Source organism: Macrobrachium nipponense, chromosome 16 (genome assembly GCF_015104395.2).
Source record: "Macrobrachium nipponense isolate FS-2020 chromosome 16, ASM1510439v2, whole genome shotgun sequence".
Lineage (NCBI taxonomy): Eukaryota > Metazoa > Arthropoda > Malacostraca > Decapoda > Palaemonidae > Macrobrachium > Macrobrachium nipponense.
The window spans coordinates 73,836,076-73,845,005 of NC_087209.1; positions in this window are offsets into that span (position 1 = coordinate 73,836,076).

Sequence of the window (8,930 nt, forward strand, 5' to 3'; positions counted from 1 at the left end):
GCTGTAGTCAACGTAAAAGGGCGTAGGGCTCGCAGCCTCATCTATAGTAACATGCTAAGAAATCGAAAGGCAGTTCCCTGTTGGGACCAGCTTCTCCAAATGGAAAAGGGCGCATAATAATAACAATAATAATAATAATAATACTGTTTAAAAAGAATTTCAGAAATCAGCATGTTGATTTTATATATTGTTTTTTTTTCTATTTTCCTTACAATTCGCTTCTGAGGCTCAGCGATGTTTCTGAGTAACTGGCCAATATTCATACTTGGGAATTTTCATGCTGAAGGTAATTTTTTATTTTATTAGAACAGGATCTCAGGTCCAGGTCAAGCAGGGGTCGTCCGTCAGTGCCGGTATTATTCCGTAGGCGTACGGAATAAAACAGGCACTGACGACGACCCCTGCTTGACCTGGACCTGAGATCCTGTTCTAATAAAATAAAAGATAACCTTCAGCATTATTATTTTTTGAAAGTTCCCAATATGGTTATTGGCTAGTTACTCAGAAACATCGCTGAGCCTGAGAAGCGAATTGAAGTAAGAAAATAGAAAAAACAATATATAAAATCAACTCGCTTATTACATCTGCCATTATTTTTAACAGAATTTGCCTAAAAGAGGGGTCTTCTACCAAAATAATAATAATAATAATAATAATAATAATAATAATAATAAATAATAATAATCATAGGAGCACTAGGCACGATCCCAAGATCCCTGAAAAGGAATCTAGAAAAACTAGAGGCTGAAGTAGCTCCAGGACTCATGCAGAAGAGTGTGATCCTAGAAACGGCACACATAGTAAGAAGAGTGATGGACTCCTAAGGAGGCAGGATGCAATCCGGAACCCCACACTATAAATACCACCCAGTCGAATTGGAGGACTGTGATAGAGGCAAAAAAAAAAAAAAAAAAAAAAAAAACAAAAAAAAAAAAAAAAAAAAAAAAACCAAAAAAAAAAAAAAAAAAAAAAAAAAAAAAAAAAAAAAAAAAAAAAAAAAAAAAAAAAAAAAAATACAATAATAATAATAAAAATAATAAAATAATAATTAATAATAATAATAATAAGAATAATGTGAAATAACTAATAATAATAAATAATAAAAAATAATAATAATAATAAACTAACCTATAAACATCAGCCCTAACCATTCCCCATCATTATATTGGCTACCCAGTCTGCAAACTGCAGCTTCCGCTGTTCATCTGCATAATCTCCTCCAATGCAGTGTCTGCGCTAATTGTATCAGTCACAATTTCATTAATTACCTTCTCTTCATCTGCATACATTTCACGGATGAAAGGGACAGATTCAAAGCGACAATAAACCTGGATTTTTATACATGATATTTCAGGCAATTTCTCATAAAGTCTTTTAATCGAGTATCATACTGGGAAAAAAATATTTTCTGTATCACGGATGAATTTCATAATTATCTTCTGATGGTGAATGAGATATCTGATTAAAAATGCCGTTTCTTAGGGATAGTGTTTTAGTGCCTCATAATTATATTGGAGTTTTCCTGAAAGTTTTTAATCTCAATTGCGTATTTTAATGGTTTCGCTATTAATATAATAGCTAAGCATATAGAGATATATGTACTTTAAACGTAGGCAGAAAATTGCACGGTTACAAATAGTCATATTCCATCTAAATTAGATCAGCTATCAACAACCACTTCAGGCAACAGTTCTATATTGAAATAGGAGTTTTTAATACCAACAGAAATAAATACATAATCTGATTTGCGATATCATAGAAGTCCTGTCCCTTAACCATACACAACGACGTTACAAGTCAAAACGTCGACCATCCATTTCTTCACTGTTCTATTTTTGGGATAAGGCTGCTGGCCCCATACCCAAACCAAACACACCCAGAGAGTCAAGGGAGCTTATGCTTCAACTAGGGTAGGTCACCTGTTAGACGAATAGAATATCGAAAAGATTATTTAAACAAGGGCCAATCGTTTGGTTGGCTGGTATAATTGTGGCCGGTCTTATGGCGGCACCTTTCCTCGCCTTAAGGTGGCCTGTAGGTTTGGCAAAGTGTCAAAGGAATGACGCGCCTAGTGTAGACCTCAGGACTCGGTACTTCAGAGGTTATCGTTTCTGTTACTGATGACCAATAGATTCCAGACTCCTTAGGTAAATGGGCTCCCGCGGGCATCGACGGAGATGTCGTATGAGGCCAGCAACCTTATCCCAGAATTCAAGGTATCTACAGCCATAGAAATCTCATATATAATTTTCATCAGGTTTTATTGTCGTTTACGTGAAAGTTCGAATCATTTTCAATTTAATGTTCGTGATTGACTGATTGACGCTGCTGACGGCGCCACTTTGTACATATTATGACTGTGTTATCACTAATGATTCCTTTCTTTGTTCCCGACATTATTAACAGGTTCCTTGTTAATGTGCTCATTAAAGGTGTTGATGACGTTTTGATAAAACCTTTCCTTTGTTCCACAATATCGTTAATCGCAGTTCTTCTTAATATTTTGAAGGAAGACGAAGTAAGTTAGTTTGTTATTGGAATTTACTATGACACCGGCTGTATGGAGCTGCTGTTGAAGGGTTTTTTCTGTGTGTTTCTAGTTTCCAATGAGAAAATTGTAAAACTTACAGAAGGTTCATTAAAATTAGCGACCCCTATTATGGATTCAGCTGAGAAGAACACTGGCTGACTAAATGGAGCATTACTGCTGATGACGTGCATGCACTTATGCTGTCTAATATACCACTTCCCGCAGCCACCCTCTTTACAAATACCAAAGTTCTCACTGACCCTTTTTCTTCACAGACTTGGGTCCAGGGCACTTTCTTCCGAATCATTGATTTTCGTACAGATCACACTTCACTTGGTCTAAAGAGCAGTGCAAAAGAAGCCTTTAACTTTTCTCTTGACTCTTCGTGTTTCCTCTCACAGAATTTCTCTTGGCACCACCAGTCTGCCCCAAGGACCTCTCCCAGACAAACATCAAATATGAGATATAACCAGAAGTTTGGGGAAGCGAATGTAATTCACTTCTCCTCTTCAGTGTGTTGTTCACAGTTTGTGAACAATGTTCTATTCCACTAACTTGCGGTTTTATAAAGTCACATATCCCTGTGTGTTGTACATTATTAAACTAAACCTCCTGGTTACAAGCATTTATTCTCTGCCATTTTTTAAATCGAACAGAAAATTATTGAAGGAAACCGTAAACTCTCTGTCAGGCTTCCAAAGGGTGCCTCTACAGATGGGTCAAATTAAACCTCCAAAACAGACGGTGTACGATACTGGAATACGTTTTACACACTAATTATGTTTTGCAAATTAATCTTTTGAGATTAGCAATTGGCACTTTGGATGTTATACGGGAGATTGTTTATATATTCATTTTGTCAACAAGTGCATCTGCCTAAAGTAAGTTATTATCATATACTCCAGGCAATATTTTAGAATTTCTCTCTCTCTCTCTCTCTCTCTCTCTCTCTCTCTCTCTCTCTCTCTCTCTCTCTCTCTCTCTCTCTCTGCATGTATCCTTATGAATTACCAATAAGCTGTAGTCAAATAAGGAAGTGGGACAGTTAGTGCTGCCAGATGAATTGAGAGAGAGAGAGAGAGAGAGAGAGAGAGAGAGAGAGAGAGAGAGAGAGAGAGAAATAGTTGGGTGGTTAAGTCTAGATAGGGGATGAAGAAGATCATTGTGTTTGTGTGAGAGAGAGAGAGAGAGAGAGAGAGAGAGAGAGAGAGAGAGCAATTGGAAGTTGAGTGGCTAAGAACTGATAAGGAAAATCAAAGAGTGCATAGTTACATCAAGAGAGAGAGAGAGAGAGAGAGAGAGAGAGAGAGAGAGAGAGAGAGAGAATGTCTTACCTGTCACAACGTTATCCGCTCGATAATAATTCACCAAAGTTTTTTACGAAGTCATTCCACTCTGCAACGAAAATGTCAGTGTCCCTGAATTGGAGAATCCGTTGACATCTCAAGGTTGTCCATTATGAGATCCTTCATTAGGGCCAAATGACCATCGCTCTGGATCTCTCAACGACAATTGATGATAATGAAGGTGATGATGATGATGTTGATTCTCGGAGCAAACATTCGTTGCATGCCGAGTACGAAAAGGACACAGACCGTTTATGAAACGTTGAACGTGAGTTTTAAACCCAAAAAGGAGTCAATATTTACATAAGTAGATTCAGTCACCCATGACTTTGATCAGTTGTATCTTCTTCCGTTGCATTTGCAAGTTTCATTGAATAATTTTCTGGGAAAAAAGAACGGAGAACAAAGAACTTTGTTCGCGTGATGAAAACATTCAGATATAAACGTTTGGGGTCGAATCCTAATTAATATTATGGGAGAATATTTGGGTTAATATCCTTTTACTGGTGTAACTATAGCATCGCCTTTAAACCTCCGGGGAGGAGGAAGTTGCCCAGAGTCAGGTTATATTTATCGTTCTGTCTTTCGCCCGTCACAGGGAAAGGTCAGTACTGACATACGATGAGGTACGTTAGATGAAGTGAGGTTAATGTTAGGGATGGGAACTATTTTTGTGGACAATATAGCCGGGAGATTTCTATGAGAGTTCCCACGTTCATAAAAAGGCAATAATGTTACAGAAATCAGAATTTAATTAAATTATGATAAACTTGAAAGGTAGATAATTCTGAGATTTACAACATGCAGATACGAAGTACAGGTTGAATGACGTCATGTGCTTAGGGAATTCAGATTTGCTATTTATTTGTGTAAGCGCTTTGAACAGGGACTACAGTTTTCGGAAGTTTTCTACACCGTGGGCTCAGCCACGATTCAGCAGTTTAAGTTATAATCGTTTCAGTATTTCCTTGATAGCCATCTCCCTGTTGGAAAAAGGTCGGAGTGTTGATATATTGATGTTGTTTATTTTATATTTATGCATTTTTATATATATATATATATATATATATATATATATATATATATATATATATATATATATATATATATATATATATATATATATATAAAATATGGTATGTGTGTGGATATATATATATATATATATATATATAATATATATATCATATATAATATAAATATATATATATATACATATATAATATTCTATATATATAAATATATATATATATATATATATATATCTATATATTTATATATACACACATGTATACCATATATTGCGTATATTATATATACTTACAATCTTTAATGTATATATAAACATATGCGTCTAACGTATATACCATATATGCGTATATATATATACTTACAAATCATATGTATATATACATATGCATATACGTATATACATATACTATAATTTTTATATATACTACGTATATATATACTATATATATATATATATATATATATATATATATATATATATATATATATATATATATATTTATATATATGTGTGTGTGTGTGTGTGTGTGTGTGTGATTATGTCTATACACAAATATATTGAAAATAGGCGACTAGAAAATGAAACGGAATATATTTATCTGCCTGCATAATAACACGATGCAGGGATCTGCATACAAACGAGACCCGGTGCACATTTGCTTTCGCAAAGCAGCCAGTTATCAGCATTTTGTGAATCAAAACATCAGTTATATTAATATTTCGAAAAAGATTCTGATATTTGGGAAATGGCGGCAGTTCATGTTAACGCTCTGTTGAAGGTCACAGGGACCATTATAACACCCACGGCTACAACAGTTGTGAATGGAAAATAGCTCTTAATAATAATAATTAATAATAATAATATAATAATAATAATAATATAATAATAATAATAATAGGGCTTTAGGAGGTGGCATCCTCTCCGTCTGGGTCGCTTTTGACCTATGGGGCACAATACCACTCAGTTCAAAATGGGTACCAGTGCCTCTGGGTCAAAGTAAAGAGCTTGTGGGTACGAACCTCTCCCTTGTAAGCTTGCTACCAACCAAATCGCTGTACCCATCAAGTTGCCCCCTGCAAAGGAGAAAGGAACGTATAGCGGAAGAGAAATAATGAACGTCACAACAGCAACAACAACACCAATAATAATAACAATGTGTAAAAGATAATATAATGTCCCAGTATTTATGTGTGTTCGTGGGATTTTACATAGATAGACTGCAGACATTGAACCGAATATTTAACTGTCAGAATATCTTTATAAAATAAAGAGTAATAGGGATGTACTCTATGTAAGTACAATACGCTGACGTAATTGAATATTTCATTCATTTCCGAAAGGATAAGGTATGCTAGTAACAATATTCATAACAAAGTTCCTCGCAGTACAGGAATTAATATGACTACCACACATACAAGAGAGCCCGTGTTCGATTTCCGAGCGAGGCTGAGAGATTCCAGGCACCTTTCGTTGAATTCCATTGTGCCTTTGGTAACGTTTGCTATGAAATTCTTACCAGGTAATAAGTCGGATTTTACCAGTTCAAAACCATGGCAGAAAAGGGCACGGGGTATCAACCACATCACATGACGTTACTGAGGACTGGAAGGATTTACACAGCTTTTGGAGCCACTCCTAAGTGCATATTTGATATAATGAAAATGAATGGGGTCGCAGCCCCACCCTCAGAGTCAAGAAGGCTTCTGAAGCATTGACACTGTATTTATGAAAGTGAAGTCCCTTTCTACGACTGAATTACTTTGACATAAGACGTGAGATTCAATTTCCTCGGAGCAATTTCATCGTCATCATAGTATCTTGTTATTGACTTGCTTGCTAATTTTGTTCATCGACGATTTGTCTATGAATTATCTCTGTTTATTTGCTTAGCTTTTTCATCAATGTAGTTTACTTTATTATTTTTACAAAACTAATTTATTTTTAATTACACTACTTCTCTTGTTTAGCAAGTTAATTACCTTTTTAGTTTGTTTTACATAAATATAAATGTTTCTATGAATAATAATAATATAATAATAATAATAATAATAATAATAATAATAATAATAATAATAATAATAATAATAATAATAATAATCAATATGGGAAAAGGGACATTTCACAATTAGGTGTGGGTATACATAGATTTTAAACTGTCTACTGAGAGCTTTCGGGAATCTTTTCGGTTTCCCTTCTATTATATGTAAACATACATGACTGTCGAGTTGGTTCTCCATTTCGAGACTTGTGCTTCTATGAGTATTTTTAATAATAATAATAATAATAATAATAATAATAATAATAATAAAATAATAATAATAATAACAGAACTGATGGGGATTCGAACACCAACACCACCAGCCCAACAACCCAACAAAAACCAAAAACAGCAACCTCCTTGGAAAAGGCGCCTAGAAAAGCAAAAAATCAGGGTGATGAGATCTGACTTGAGTAAACTGAAAGAGATGGCAGAAAAAGGGCTAAGAAGCAAGAAAACAAGGGAGGAACTGAACGAGAAATACAAAGTACAAGAGAGGGGACTAAACAACACAATAGAAGATGTAAACAGAGGTTTAAGGCCAAAGCACGTAAGATCCAACGGTACATGAACAGGAATAAGGATACCAACAGAACAAACTATTCGGAACCAACCAGAAAAGACTATACAGCCAACTAAGAGGGGAAGACAACCACCAAGAAATTCCTGAAGCCGAACCAAGTAAGAGACTCTGGGAAAACATATGGAGCAATCCGGTATCACACAACAAACATGCAACATGGCTCCAGGAAGTCAAGGAAGAAGAAACAGGGAGAATGAAACAAAAGATTCACAGACATCACTACAGACAACTAAAGAAAATGCCAACTGGAAAGCCCCTGTCCCGATGAAGTCCATGGATACTGGCTCAAAAACTTCAGGCCCTACCCACGATAGCAGAATAACTCCAGCATTGTATCTCAAATTACCATGCATCCAAATGATGACCACAGGAAGACATCCTTAATACAAAAAGACAAGAGTAAGGGAAATATAGCCAGTACCTACAGGCCTATCACCTGCCTGCCAATAATGTGGAAGTTACTAACAGGTATCATAAGTGAAAGGCTATACAACTACCTAGAGAAGACAAACACCATCCCCCACCAACAGAAAGGCTGCAGAAGGAAGTGTAGGGGCACAAAAGACAAGCTCCTGATAGACAAAATGGTAATGAAGAACAGTAGGGAGAAAGGAAAACCACCTAAGCATGGCATGGATAGACTATAAGAAAGCCTTCGACATGATACCACACACACATGGCTAATAGAATGCCTGAAAATATATGGGGCAGAGGAAAACACCATCAGCTTCGTCAAAAATACAATGCACAACTGGAACACAATACTTACAAGCTCTGGAATAAGACTAGCAGAGGTTAATATCCGGAGAGGGATCTTCCAGGGCGACTCACTGTCCCCACTACTCTTCGGTAGTAGCATGAAATCCATGACAAAAGTGCTACAGAAGATGGATGCCGGGTACCAACTCAAGAAAAGAGGCAACAGAATCAATCATCTGATGTTCTTGGACGACTTCAAGCTGTATGGTAAGAGCATCAAGGAAATATATACCCTAATCCAGACTCTAATGATTGTATCTGGGGACATCAGGATGGCATTTGGAATAGAAAAATGCGCCTTAGTCAACATACAAAAAGGCAAAGTAACGAGAACTGAAGGGATAAAGCTACCAGATGAGAACATCAAACACATAGATGAGACTGGATACAAATACCTGGGAATAATGGAAGGAGGGGATATAAAACACCAAGAGATGAAGGACACGATCAGGAAAGAATATATGCAGAGACTCAAGGCAACACTCAAGTCAAAACTCAACGCCGGAAATATGATCAAAGCCATAAACACATGGGCAGTGCCAGTAATCAGATACAGCGCAGGAATAGTGGAATGGACGAAGGCAGAACTCAGTAGCATAGATCAGAAAACCAGGAAACATATGACAATACACAAAGCACTA